A 15782-nucleotide genomic window follows, 5' to 3' on the forward strand; every position below is an offset into this window, starting at 1 on the left:
TGACCCTGCCCTAGGTCAAAAATGCTGGTTGTGTTTATCTGCTGGCCCTTCATCTTACCATGCTGTTCCAGTTGAGCCAGATTTCTTTGGGAAAAGACCAAGGCCACAATAGTCCTTGAAAAGGGTGGTAGATGGGGAACCAAAGCAGCATAAGCCCAGTTGCAAAGTGGTACAATGCACTCAAAAGGCTGGGGATGAGCCATCTCCCCATTGTTGACCCCATAGCCATGGGTGTAGAAATCATAGGGTCACCCTCCTTGTGCATCAAACGTTATCAGGAACTGGGCATCCTTGATTGGACAGAGGCTGCAAGGGGCAGACACATGGTTCTCTTGGTTACCGGGGACTGATTGGATCAAACAAATGCTATTTCTACTGCTATGTGGGATCGCAAGCCTAGCCTTTCTTCCTTGCCTAATACCCCTACTCAGGCAACTAGTTATGAGGTCAGTAAAGGAAATACGGGTTGAAAAGGAATTAGTTTTGATGGAAAGCCTTATTGACCGTAGGATTGCGGTGCCACATCCCTATGATGAAGATGAGATTTCAGACACTGGCACGTATGTTCAACTCACACCCTGGGGATTGGAGAGAATGCCTTCAGAGGATGAGCTCTAAGAATTATTCTATATGTATTACTTTTCTCTTTTCTTTCTCGCTGTTATATATTATTATTCTGTATTCTTGCGTTGCTGATCAAAAACTCTGTAATAGGTTAGACTCAATTGTAGCTAAAACTAGAGTCTAGAAGGGGGGGATAAAGCAGGATAAAATGTGAATTAAAGTATAAAAGTGAGACGTGGCAGAAAGAAGATATAAAGACCTGCTTTTAAGACGTGTACAAAAACAGGAAATGTCAAAAGCCCAAAACCACAGAGTTCAGCTAAAGTTCTTACAAAGCCACGTAGCCATTACCTGTGGCCCAAGACAAAAGGAGAAGTAAGACAGTATCTACTTATAAGGCTTCTTTCCTCAAGATAACCAATAAGAAGTAGTGGGTTAAGTATTTCCACGTTGCGCTGCTTTTGAGAACGTATAAGAATGTGTGCTTCCATAAGAAGGGTTGTTCAGAAGTTACATGCTAGCCTTTGACTGGCTTTTCTGAACCTGGCTGCCAATAAACGTCTCCTTGATCCCAAGACGTCTAAGTCCTGTTATTTTCTGCAACACAGGAGGAGCTGAGATTCTCCCCCCCCCCACCCCCATGGCTTCTCTGAGAGGCCAACCACAACCCTGCTTTCTTGACCTGGGGCTACGCAGCACCTCCTCCTGGACATGCCCATAACAAGCGGTTCAAGTCAAACTAAGTCCCAGGGAAAAGGTTGCATCAGAGCACACAGTAAGTGCTCTCGTTCACCTCCTCCCTCCCAATATCTCATCAGCCAGCAAGTAATAAAAGGACTAGAACAGCAGAGAGGAGCCAGCCAATCAGCTGCTTCCAGGGAACAAGTCCCTGAATCCTGTTTGAGGAATGCGGAAATAATAGAATAGAATAGAATAGAATAGAATAGAATAACAGAGTTGGAAGGGACCTTGGAGGTCTTCTAGTCCAACCTGCTGCTTAGGCAGGAAACCCTACACCACTTCAGACAAATGGCTGTCCAACATCTTCTTAAAAACTTCTAGTGTTGGAGCATTTTAAAACTTCTGGAGGCAAGTTCTTCACTGATTAATTGTTCTCACTGTCAATAAATTTCTCCTTAGTTCTAGGTTGCTTCTCTCCTTGATTAGTTTCCACCCATTGCTTCTTGCCCTGCCCTCAGGTACATTGGAGAATAGCTTGACTCCCTCTTCTTTGTGGCAAACCCTCAGATATCGGAACACTGCTCTCCTGTCTCCCCTGGTCTTTCTCTTCACTAGATTAATCATGCCCAGTTCCTGAAACCGTTCATCGTATGTTTTAGCCTCCGGTTCCCTAATCAGTCTTGTTGCTCTTCTCTGCATTTTTTCTAGAGGCTCAATCTCTTTTTTACATTGTGGCGACCAAAACTGAATGCAGTATTCCAAGTGTGGCCTTACCAAGGTCTTATAATGGCATTAGAAATCTAGCACTGGTCTTAGGTTTCATGAGAAATTAGAGAAACTCTCTTTTCTCAAGAAAATTGGGATAGGATGGAGGAAGCCACAGCTTACCTGGTGATTTCAGAGAGACGGCCATGGGGCCATGTTCTGCACGGGGAAATAAAAGGGGGTCTCCTGCCAGGTCCTCCAAGGGCCGCAGCAGGTCAGTGACTGGTTGGCCTTTTCTGGACTGAAGAGCTAAGCAGGGTTGGCCCTGATTAGTGTTTGGATGGGATCCACCAGGAAATGTAAAAGAAAAAAAGTTCTGGAAGAAGTAAAAGACAAACCACCTCCGTATTCCTACCAATTCAAATACAGGAGGACGTTTGTGTCCTTAGGAATCCAGTTGGGCTTGAATAGAATGTTGCCTTTTTCTTTCACTTTTTTAAAAACAAACTATTCGCAACTTTCGGCAGATGTTCCTCACTCACGTTTTCCAAGGGAGGCATAATTGGATATAGTCACTTTTTCATAGGATCCTTTAACTTAATAGTCAGGAAAAAGATTTCCGTCTGAGGGAGCATCCGTAAACCGTCCCTTCAAACTCTGTTAATCTGTATCTGTATCTGGACCAGAACTGCAATTAAGCGACTGCACCACAAGGGAATATTATCCAATTAGCCGGCTGTCAGGTATCTCCTGCCAAGACTCGGCTTCCTCTGCACTTCGTAGGTATCATCCCCACCTTCTCTTCTCATTGGGCCCCAGGAGTCTGGTCTGGTGCTTCCTCTTGGCATTTGCATGCTCTTCCTCCACAACTGTCAGTGCCAGGGGCCATCTGTGTTAGATACTTCCCCCCTCTATTGCGGCTAAACAATAGAAGTCTCCACTCAGGGCCTCTGTTGCCAGCGGGAACAGAGGAGCACCTGATTGGCTGAAAGGCTGGACAGCTCCCATTTAAAAAGGGGAGCTGGCTGACCATCTCTTGAGTGGTTGTTTGCACGTACTTCAATAAAGAGCTGTTATCGCGAGATCACTTCCGGTCCCTGAAGGCGACGGACATTTCGCCTGCTGCTTGTCTTCTCGGTGGGCTCCTTTTGGAGCACAGGAGACCTTGGAGGGGACTCCTGCTGTAGGGGCGGCTTGCTGGAGCCCCCCAGACTCGGCGGCAGCTGGCAGGGTTTTTTCCAGCTTTGCCCCAGGAGCCGGGGAGCAGAAGGGGGGGCATGCTTGCCTCTTCGCCTAATGGATTCCGGAGGAAACAAGTTACATCAAAGGAAACGTGGCTGAAATGTTGGCTGTGGAGGATCCTTCCTAATCTCTTCAATTATTGGTAACGGATAAGCAGCAGGCTATCATAAGTTTTTGTTCAATCTATTTTAAGCCAAAGATTGGAGGGGGGAGTTTTTCTTTTCTAACCCCCCTCGGACAAAGCGGCATTCAAACTTTCTCTCTCCACTCCGGAATGGAGAGAGAACAAAGGCTGACTTCTCACTTGAATTAACTATGTGAGAAAGAATAAAATCACAGTTGCAAGAGTGTTTGCTGAGCTGTTTTTAAAAAAACTAAAACTTTTGTTCTTCTCCCTGCGGAAAGGAGGATTCTAAATGGCTCCCCTCCGCTCTCGCTTTTGTACTTACAAATGAAGTCTGCTAAATGAAACCACCCTGGGGGAAAAAGAAATGATTTCTGGCATCTTTTAATACCTCCCACGAGGGTGCTCCGGATCTCTTCTGCTTCGTGGACCTTCTGGATTTGATTTATTTGGTTTTTCCCTTCTTGCTGTACCTCTGTGTCTTGGAACAGTGAAGGAGAACTGACTCTTTACTTTCGGATTTGCCTGTTGCCCTGGACCAGCCTGGCTGCGCGCCCTGGTGACGCCATTTTCTTTGCATAAGATTTACTACCGTGTTTCCCCGAAAATACGCCAGGGGCTTATTTTATTTTGACCCACGAAATATGGCCTTGGGTTTATTATCGGGGGTGGGTGGGGTGGGGGTCTTATTTGCGCCAGCCGAGCGAGTGGCCGGCACTGCTCTGATGTGTCCTGTTACCGCCCTGCGTCGGGCTGGGCTTTCTTTGCGAGGGGGACAATCTGGGGAGTGAGAGAGTTAGGAAGCCGGGGCTGGCGTGGGGCCGTTTCTCCAGTCAAGCGTCTGATTCATCCCCAGGGGTGAGCGTTTTGCCTCCTCTCTGCCCCGGCTTGGAAGCTGCAGAGGAAGATTGCCATGCCCGGCGAGGGGGGGAGAAGAGACGACAAGAGAAGGCAGGTCTCGCTCCACACCTCTCACTTCTCCTCCACCCCACCTGCCACCCCTCTCGCTAAAGAGACGGTGGGGAAGGGAAGCAGCCTGGATTTTGTTAGCACTGGGGCGGGGTGGGAGGAGTTGGGCTGCGACATACGCGTCCTACCCAAGACTTGCAGCTCCGTCGTGTTTCTCGCTGTTTTGTCCAGGGAAGCACCCTGTAAAAAAAAATCTCGCGAGTTCAACTTCCCTGGACAAAACAGCAAGGAACACGACGGAGCTGCAAGTCTCGGGCAGGACGCATGTCTCGCAGCCCAACTCCTCCCACCCCGCCCCAATGCTAACAGAATCCAGGCTGCTTCCTTTCCCCACCATCTTTTTAGCGAGACGGGTGGCAGGGGGGTGGGGGAGAAGCGAGAGGTGTGGAGCGAGATGTGCTCCTCTTGCTGTCATTTCTCCCTCCCCTCCCCGGGCATAGCAGGCTTCCTCTGCAGCTTCCAAGCCAGGGCAGAGAGATGACGAAGGGTGAAACGTTCACCCCTGGGGATGAATCAGATGCTTCACTGGAGAAACGGACACACGCCAGCCCAGGCTTCCTAAATCTCTTGCTCCCCAGATTGTCCGCCTTGCAAAGAAAGCCCAACCCGATGCAAACGCCGCCTCCAGCCACCTCTTCATCCTGGTGAAACTACGTTTTTAAAGGATGATCTGCAGAGGGGGGGGATTTCCTGCACATTGGCAGTGGCGTCTCCTCACAGGGCTTCTCCCGATGTCCCAGGGGCGAAGCAACATCCCATAAAGGAAGGCATGGAAATCCATACAACTGGGGATGTCAGAAGAAGCCTTGTGAGAAGACGCTGCTGCCAACGTGCAGGAAATCTCCTCCCCCTCCCCCTTCAGATAGTCTTGTGGGCTGGCCGGAGAAGTCTTCAATGAAATTCGCTCTGTCTGTGCCTCTGCAGGCAGCAATATCTCCTCGCAGGTCTCATTCTTCCTTCTCTTTGGCCGATTCTCATATATTTTCAAACAAAACACTGCCAAGAGAGGGAAGTATCTCTTCTCCCTTCCTTGCCAAACTTTGAGTGTAGACGTAACGTTTCACAAAGCTCCTTAATCCGCGGCTGTTGGCTCCCTCGCTTTGTGTTTTTTATACACATACCGACATACCCACCCTTCCTGGGAATGCCGTTTCCCACTCCCAAGATTCCGTTTCCAAGGAAAGAAGAGCGCTGGGGCCGCACTGGACTTTCCCCCCTGCCCTGACTCCTGTCAGCCTCAACTTTGCTCCTGAAACCCTGCGGGCCACTTCTCTGCTTGAGCTCAGCCGAAGGGGGGGTTGAGGGCAAGGGCGAGATGAAGCTGATTGCTTCCCCTTTGCCTCCTCTCCCAAAAGCAGTCTCGGGCGGAGCCACTTTTGCAGAAGGAGACTCAAGCCGGCCTTCTGAAGGGTACTGTAGCAGCAGCTATCCACAATTTTTTTACCCTTATTTTGTCCCGATCCACGTGGCTCACTGGGCCACGTGGGTCGGGACGAAATAATGATTTAAAAATTGTGGATAGCTGCTGCTACAGTACCCTTCGGAAGGCCGGGGCGAGGAGCGTCGGGTGCATTATTGGCCTCCTGCTGCTTTTGTGGCCGTAATCGATGGCAAAGGCAGCCGCACCTGCCGGAGGCCACGGCCTGAGCAGCACCCGCAAATCACCTGTTTTTTGAATGGAAGCCGGATCAGCTCAACTGATCCGATTAAGGAGCCGAGAAGCGCTGAGGTGACTAGGGAAGGGAAGGGCTTCCTTCTGTACTTGCCATGGCACCCTTTCACTTGGGCTTATTTTCGGGGAAGGGCGTATATTTACACCCACCTCAAAAACCAGGCGTGGGCTTATTAGCAGGACATGTCGTATTTTCGGGGAAACACGGTATCTCTGAACTTAGACAATGGGACCTAAGAAACCCCCAACGGGCAAGTCACTTTTGGACCCGGCTTTAGCAGCTTCCAATCCAAGTACCCAGCAGCCGAAGATCACTTCATTGCTTCAAACAGAAGCTGCTGGAGAGAGTTCAAAAGAACTATCTGTCAACCAAATGTTCCACAAAATTATGAGAGGTCAAAATGAACTGAGGAAGGAAGTGGTAGACCTCAAAAATGAACTCAGAGGAGTACAACATAATACAGCAGAGAATAAACAGAGAATTGTAGTACTTGAGGAAAGCGCAGCTGGGAAGGAAGAAAGGGTTAAGGAGGTCCGAAAGGGAAATTTAGAACTGGAAAATTTTATGGCCAAAATAGAATTGGAAAGAATGTCTTTTTTTTCTCAGGTTCCAGAACCTACCAGAGACAGAAAACGAAGATCTTAAAGATATTATGAGCACAATCTTAGCAGAATACCTTAAGAGAAACAAAGAGCAGATCTGGGGGATATGGACCTGGTCTATAGAATCAATTCAGCATATGCCAGAATTCATAATGTTCCAAGAGAGGTGCATGTTAAATTTCTCAGGAGGGCCACGAGAGATGTGGTACTAGGGGCCCAAAGGGAGGGACCTTTAAAATACCAAGACAAAGAAATTACCATTCTAAAGCAAATTCCAAAAAAGATCAGAGAAAAAAGGAGGAAGTACGCTTCCTTATCAAAGAAACTATATAAGAAAGGAATTTGGTTCAGATGGTTATTGCCAGAAGGAATGTTGATCTTCTGGGCGGGAAGTCGAGTTAGAATTAAGACAGTGGATGAGGCAGATGCCTTTATTAAAAAACTTTTTTCCCTCCCAGAGGACGAAGATAGCAGAGGTGGGGGAAAAAGCAGCAATGTACAAGATATGGAAGGGGGGCACGGCTCTACCCGGCAGCAGAGAGGAGGAAGCAATATCGAAAAGGCTCAGGTCACAAAAATAAAAACATCTGAAATATTATTGTAATTGTTGATATACTAAAAAGGGACAAAGAAAGAGATGATTGAACATGTTGTTGACATAAAGTAAGAATTCTGTTTATGCTATCCTTTACATGTTATTTTTAAAATTGTAAAAGTGTGAGATTGGGGGGGATTTCTACTGCCAACATGGAAGCTACTAAAATTTTCTATGTACCCTATTACCTTTTTCCCATAAATGTTTTTAAAACCAATAAAACTTTTTACAAAAAAATAAAATAAAATAAAGAGCTGTTATCGCTAGCCTTTTGTGTCTTCCTTTACCCTATCTAACACTGGCGACAAAGGTGGGATCGGAAGGCAATTAGGCGGAAAAAGAGCGAAGTCCATCAGACAAAAAGAGCCAAATCGTGCAGCAGCATCCGCCCGGAGCGCAGGAAAGGCAACAGCAGGGCCATCGCAGATTCCCAGCGAGGTCGAGTACCCAGAGAGATCGGGATGGCCACCTACGCCCAACTGCCTCTGTTCAACCCAGCCACGGACGACTGGGACACGTACTTATTGAGATTCAAAGTCTTCCTAGACGCAAATGATCTAGGCGGCGTTCAGGAAGTTCAGAAGAAAAACCTATTCCTAGGTTACTGCGGGACCGCAGTCATGGAAATGGCAAAGAACCTCTCAAAGCCGGTACCCCTGCACGCCGTCTCGTGGTCCGCGCTGCAAGCAACGCTGAAAACTCACTACGCGCCAAAGCCATTGAAGTACGTTCGCCGATACCAATTTAATACACGGAAGCAGAAGGAAGGCTAGTTCATAAACGAGTACGTGGCAGGCCTCCGGAAAGCCACAGCCCACTGCGAGTTCCGCGAGCTGGATGATCTACTCCTAGATCGGATAATACTGGGAGTCCGAGATCGGAGTCTACAGACGAGACTCCTGGCCAGATCCAACCTCTCCCTACAAATCGCACTCGAGGCGAGGGCGGCAGAATTGGCAAACAAGTCCATGTAGACCCTCCAATGCCACAACACAGAGATGGAAGCACCCAAGAACGCCCAAGTCCACCACGAAACCACGGAACCCGAGACCTCCAAGAGTGAGGAGGAAGACAGCCATCGCATGCGCAGCAGCTGAATGACACCGGCCGAAAATTCAAGCTGCAAAATCTGCCCTGTGCCAGCTGCGAAGGGGATCACATCAGATCGTCCTGCCGTTTCCGAGATGCGACATGCCAGTGGTGCGAACAGAAGGGGCACATTACCAGGGTGTGCCGCAGCGAATTCCCCACAATCTCCAGTTGACCCGAGAGGACGGAGAAAGGTCCGGGCCGAAGGCAACGTACCAACCAGAGGTACTCCAGGAGGGCGGAGGCTGACGACAGGATCGCCAACCTCACATCGACCAGCCGAGGCCACCCGGATCGCACCAAAGAGACACACATCACCGTTCCGGTGAGGCACATCCGAACAAGTCGACCCAAGAAGCTAAAGATCACCGTATTCATTGAGGATGCCCCCTGCGAGATGGAGATCGACACCGGGTCGTCCTTAACAATAATCTCATGGGCGGTACTAAAGCAAACCGTGCCATCTATCCAAAAGAAGGAACTCCGAAGCCCAGACGTCCGCCTTTGTGACTATTAGGACAACCTGGTTCCCCTCGTGGGCCAAGGCATGTTCAGGGTGTGCTACAAGACGATCAGCAAGAACCTATACGTGATCGTAGTCAGGGACGACTTGCAAAGCCTTTTTGGACTGGACTGGTTTCAGGCTTTGGGGATGGTTGTGGCCGAAGTCAACGCCATGGACGAGCAGCAGATCGAAGAAGGGCCAGCCGGGAGCGCCGCCGAAACCATATTTAAGGAGTTTGATGATGTTTTCGCCTGTGTTCTGGGTGAGTACAAAGGGGACCCAATTTTCTTTAGCTTAGACCCAAGCATAGCTCCAATTCGACTTAAGCCCAGGAGAGTACCTTTCGCTCTCCGGCCAAAAATTGACAGAGAAATTGATAAACTGGTAAGCCAGGGCATCCTCGCACCCATTGATCACACCTGCTAGGAAACACCGATCGTGACTCCCGTTAAGCCTGATGGGTCTATCAGAATATGCACTGACTATAAATGCACAATCAACAAAGAATTGCAACAAAGCGCATACCCGGTACCGGTAGTACAGCATCTGTTACACTCCCTCAGTCTGGGAATTTTTTTTGCAAAACTAGACTTGGCGCAGGCATACCAGCAGCTGCCAGTAGATGGCACTACTGTGGAGGCCCAAACCATCGTGATCCACAGGGGGACGTTCAAATGTAACCGCCTGCAATTCGGAGTTAGCGTCACCCCTGGACTGTTCCAAAGTATTATGGAACGCCTTTTGCAGGGGATACCCGGAGTCGTCCCCTATTTCGACGACATACTGGTATCAGCCACAAACGAAGCACAGCTTTTAAAACGAGTACGCGCCGTCCTAAGCAGAATCAGAGACAAGGGCCTCCGTCTCAAAAGAGAAAAATATAAAATAAACGTACCAAAAGTGGAGTTCCTGGGTTATATGATCGATGGTTCGGGAATTCACCCGACTAACCAAAAAATAAAAGCTATTAAGGAAGCCCCCACACCGAGGAATCAGACTGAGCTGCAGGCGTTCCTCGGGCTCTTTAACTTCTATAGCATGTTTTTAAAGCAGAAAGCGACAGCTGCTGAACTGCTACACCAGCTGCTGGCAAAAAACGCAGAGTGGACATGAAGCAAAGCCGAGGCCAAAGCATTCGCCACTGTGAAAGGATTGTTATCCACAGACTCTTTCCTCGTGCAATACAGCCAAACCCTGCCCTTGATGCTGACCTGTGATGCCTCCCCCTTTGGCATCGGCGCCATCCTGAGCCATCGGATGCTGAATGGAACTGAAAGCCCCATCGCATTCTACTCAAGGACACTGTCCGTGGCGGAATAGAACTACAGCCAGCTGGACCGCGAAGCCCTGGCTGCAGTGGCGGAGTCAAGTGGTTCCACGAATATCTGTACGGCAGGGACTTTGACCTAATTACAGATCACAAGCCTCTACTGAGACTGTTGGCAGGGGATCGCCCCACTCCGGTGTCACTCCCCCCCCGAATGACCCGATGGACTATTTTCCTGGCAGCCTATTCCTATCGGCTCATCCACCGCCTACCAGAACTACTGGATGACCCCACCCCCGAGGCCATGGTGCTCCTGCTTGACTGTCTGGACTCCAGACCCGTCTCCTCCCATGAAGCCACTCCACAAAGGACCCCATCATCAAACAGATTCTGATTTGGGTGTGGAGGGGGTGGCCCAAGGGGCCAGTTGGGCCAGAATATAAAATGTATTTTGCAAAGAGGGACGAATTGTCGGCAATCAAGGGTTGTCTGATATGGGGGGACCGGGTGGTCATTCCAAAACATCTACAAATAGCTGTTTTGGAGGCGCTTCACATGGGACACCCAGGGATAGTCAAGATGAAGGCACTGGCAAGGAGTTATGTGTGGTGGCCCAACATGGACAGAGACATACAGGAGTGGGTAGCCACATGCACATCTGGCCAGGAATCCAGACCAGCTCCCCCAGAGGTGCCCGCAAAAGAGTGGGAGTGGCCCCAAGCACCATGGTCTAGAATACATATAGACTTTGCCGGGCCAGTCCACGGCCAAACCTTCTTCATAATTGTAGATGCATTCTCCAAGTGGCTAGAGGTAGTCCTGATGACATCCACTACCACAGATGCGGACACCAAGGCGCTATGGAAGCTATTCGCGACTCACGGTTTCCCCGACATGCTAGTGTCAGACAATGGCCCACAATTCACAGCCAAAGGTTTTGAGGAGTTCTTAACGGCACAAGGAATCCAACATGCCCTGGTCGCACCATTTCATCTGGCTTCCAATGGCCAGGTGGAGCGTATGGTGAGATCCGCATATGAAGCCCTCAACAGGATGGGCCTGGGTGACTGGCAAACACGAATAGACCACTACCTACTAATACAACACATCTCACCCAGCGCCACCACTGGAAGAAGCCCGGACGAACTCCTCATGGGCTGCCATCTCAGGTCCCACCTGGACCAGCTACACCCCAACTATTCCACAGAAACACCCCCAGATTCCACGAGTAAGATCAGATCATTCAGATAGGCCTGGCTTAACTAGAACTTTCTAACCTCCCTGGCAATTTAAATATTTTAATATTTTATACGTAAATTTTGGGGTTTTTAACTGTTTTAATTGTTTTAATTTATTGTTATTTATTTGAACATGACTGTTAAATATTGGTGTTACTTCCTCCATGCTACACTTGTATTTTGATTTAATTGTACGTCGCCCCGAGTCCCTTTGCGGAGAGGGGGCGACTGATAAATCGAAATAAATAAATAAATAAATAAATAAATAAATAAATAAATAAATAGGTGACCTGGTATACACGCACAATTACACAGGGGGGGCCCCTGTGGATAGCCACGACCATCGTCGGTGTCACCGGCCCGAGATCCTACTCGGTAAGACTCGAGGACGGACAACATTGGAGGAGACACATCGACCAACTCCAGGGCCGACTAACCAACTCCTCACTCCGACAACCAATGGTGAGTCCTCCACAACTCGAGCAGCACCACCTCCTGACTGTTCCGGACGCATCACGGGACTTATCTGACGTTGATGTGGGCCAGGGAGAACCACCACCAGAAGTTCCAGCCGGGGCCTGCAAAAGATTCCAGGAGGTTCCACCAGGCGGGTCTGAAGAAGCGACAGGTCCGTCCAACCTGTGCAAGGGCAACCAGCAAACTGAACTGCACAGGTCCAGCCGGGCAATGCAAAGGCCCGCCTACTTACGGGACTACGTTACCAGTTAGAATGTTCCATCCTAGAGGGGAGGGGTGTTAGATACTTCCCCCCTCTATTGCGGCTAAACAATAGAAGTCTCCATTCAGGTCCTCTGTTGTCGGTGGGAACAGAGGAGCACCTGATTGGCTGAGACGCTGGACAGCTCCCATTTAAAAAGGGGAGCTGGCCGACCATCTCTTCAGTGGATGTTTGCACGTACTTCAATAAAGAGCTGTTATCGCTAGCCTTTTGTGTCTTCCTTTACCCGATCTAACAATCTGCACTGGGGCAGACTGAGGCACATCAACTGGGAAGATGCAACCCTTAGGAAAGGCTCTGAAGAGGCCAGGCCACAAAGCAAGAACAACAGGGAGCCATTCTTCCAAGCCGATTTCTTGACCGCACTTATAGGCTGAGGACTCTCCTATCTGCTTCTACCATATACTCTGAAGCTAGAGTAGATTGAGAATAGCCTCATGGCAAGACAGACAGAAAATACATTTAAATAATAATAATGAGGAGGAGGAGGAGGAGGAGAGGAAGAAGAAGAAGAAGAAGAAGAAGAAGAAGAAGAAGAAGAAGAAGAAGAAGAAGAAGAAGAAGAAGAAGAAGAAGAAGAAGAAGAAGAAGAAGAAGAAGAAGGGTTACCCAACACAGATCCTCCAAGGAAAGGTCCTGTCTAGGTGTGGACAAGGGCAAGTCAATAGATGTCATCTTAGACTTAACTTCCAAAAAGCCTTTGATGATTTATCCAAAACTTCCTAAGAGGTTTAACAACCTTTGGTGTAGGAGTTCCTGCTTGGGTAGGGGATTGGACTGGATGTTTTGCTTCTCATCCAAGAAGCTTCTTCAGCTCTGACAGATTCATTCCCCACTATCCGGTCAGAGCTGAAGAAGCTTTTTGGATGAGAAGTGAAATGTTTTCAAAAGAAAAAAAAACAAGAAAATCCAGTTATCTCCTTTGGGACAACCATGACCTGGATGACTGAGAATCTCTAAGGTGACTAGTAGGTTAGATGGGTCCAATCCCGCAAGGGCTGGATTGTGTTCTTCTCCTCATATGAGGGGGATGGAAAGGATGCTCTATGGATGAATTTGTTTCTGGTTCAAGAAGCAACTGAGGTAGCAAATCCACCTTCTGGGATTTCTTGCTTTTATTTCTCTGGAAGAACTTTCCGTCCTAGCATCAACACAATCACTGTGAAGGCTTTTCTTTTTATTCTGGGCTTGGGTTGATGAATCACCCTTTACCTATCTTGTCTTCATCTCACCAGATTAACAGAGTTGGAAGGAACCCTGTAGGTCATCTAGTCCACCCTGCCCCGCCCAAGCATGAGACTCTACACCATATCTGACAGATGGCAGTCCAGTCTCTTCTTGGAAGCTTCCAGGGCTGAAGCTCCCACAACTTCTGAAGGCAACTTCTGTTCCATTGGTTGATTGTTCTCACTGTCCAAAAATCTCTCCTTATTTCCAGGTTGAATCTCTCCTTGATCAGTTTCCTTCACTTTAAAGCAAGGAGAGGGTGCTAATTTGAACTGGGAGGTGGCAGCAGTTGGTAGCTATTAGCAACTGCCAGGGTTTTTCCTCATACATTTTTTCAGAGCAAAGCTGGACAAATGGTGGCATCTACTTTCAGACAATAAGTTTCTGGAAATAGGCCCTGTGGAGTTTAGAAGCTGACACTCCTGACAAGCCTGTTCTGGAGAACAGCTGTGTAGCCTGGCCCACATTTGTGGCAGGTCACCTCATGCTAAGATGTAGCAATCTGGAGACCGAACATTGTACTGCATTTCACATTATGGGAGGAGGTTTTGAAGTATTTCTAGCAGGACTTCCGGATTCTGTAATAGCTTTGTTCCCTGAGCCATCCATCTGGTAAACTCGCATGATTTGTTTCTCTCCATGTACATGGATACATCCAAAGTAGACTGCTGTTTCTCTGTGTCATATAATATATGTGGGTATATGTATAATTTTGTATTTATTTATCTTTTTATGTTTATGCTTATATTAGAGGTGGAAAGTATTCTATTCTATTCTATTCTATTCTATTCTATTCTATTCTATTCTATTCTATTCTATTCCATTCCATTCCAGACTAATCTCATTGCATTCTCTGACAAAGTGACAAAATTAGTGGACCAAAGGAATACTGTCAATATAATTTACTTGGACTTCAGTAAGGCATTTGATAAAGTAGACCAGTGGTGGGTTTCAATTTTTTTTACTGCTGGTTCTGTGGGTGTGGCTTATTTTGCGGGTGTGGCTTGGCAACCATGTGACCAGGTGGGAGTAGCTTGTCAATCATATGACTGGATGGGTGTGGCCAATTTAGCCATCCATTTTGCAAATTTAGCAGTCCATTAAACAATAGACAGCAGCTTCCTTTTCTATTCTTTTTAATACTGCATGAAGTTTTTGCTATAGGTTTTTTTTTAGTAGGGGGTGTTCTGCTTCAAGCACTGTACGCTTGCTCGAGGCATGCAGTTAACTCCACGCTTGGGAATCTCATTCAGATCAAGTTTATTATCAGGCATTCTTAATAACAAAACTTAACAGTTCAGTGTTAAGATACTTCTGACTTTGCATAATCTGTCCCATCACGTGGTGTAAAAGGACTATGATTTGGCTCCCATGTTGAGAGGAGGCACACACGTTGCTTCTCTGGTTCACAATGGCATTTAAAATGAATTCCCCAGTGGCCAATCAGAAACACAGATATGATCACATGTCATGGAACTACATTTCCCATAAGGGAGTCTCTGCCTATATTTTCCAGGAGGTAGTTTCTTAAAGGAGACAACTCTTTTTAATATTTTTTTTTATTTTCAAAACAAACACAACACAAAGAATCTTCCTTCTTTACATACTGTAGAAAGTGTATCAGTTGGTTACAAAAGACTTTCGTGCATCTCTTCCACAGTCATCAAGCATAATTCATATTAACTCAAGTATTTTAACTCAGATATTTATACATGTTACCATCATCATACCTCCATTTTCATTTGACTATAATTGTTTAAATGTCCTTCATCATAAAATATACCAAGATTTAATACATAAACACATACTGCCATTTCATTTACTATTTCTGAAATCCTCCAATAACACTGAATCCTTATGTCCTATTCTAGCTAAACATCCATAATATTTAGTAACAAAATTTTCTAATCCTCCTTTCCAAATCACTGTTTACAATTTACATCCAGTTTCCTTATGTTGTACACATACATACAGTGTTTCCCCCAAAATACAACCTGTCCCGAAACTAAACCCATGCCACATTTTTCGCATGGGCAAAAATATAAGCCTACCCCTGAAAATAAACCCCCCCTCTGGCCAGGCAGAGCACCGCTCACCGACCTAGCGTTATTCCGAAAGCGCCAAGTCGCAGGAGCGGGGGGGGGGGTTGCTTGCCGCCTTCGGGATACCGCTAGGCCGGGGAGCGGCGCTCTGCCTGGCCGAAGGGGAGAGTTGCCGGGCGGCTGCTCCCCTGTGAACTGGCTCCCGAAGAGCCGGGCACAGCCCCAGCGGCGAAGTAGCCACGAGGCAACCATGCCCACAAGCAGCCGCCCGGCAAATCCCCTCCCCAGCCGGAAAGAGCGCCACCCACCGACCCAGGGGGCAATCCCCAAGGTGCCAAGCCACGCGGCGCTCCACCCGCCCTCCAGCCCCCGCGGCTCCGCACACCCGGGACACCCCCCAGGTCAGCGCATGGAGCTCTGCCCGGCCGGAGAAGTGGGCCGTGCGAGCGCCCGCTCCGCCCGCAGCCCCACCAAGCACCTGCGCAGCTCTCCCAGGCCACCGCCGCCGCCGGCCGCCACT

The sequence above is a fragment of the Natrix helvetica genome, assembly GCF_964273705.1.
Source record: "Natrix helvetica genome assembly, chromosome: 15".
NCBI lineage: Eukaryota > Metazoa > Chordata > Lepidosauria > Squamata > Natricidae > Natrix > Natrix helvetica.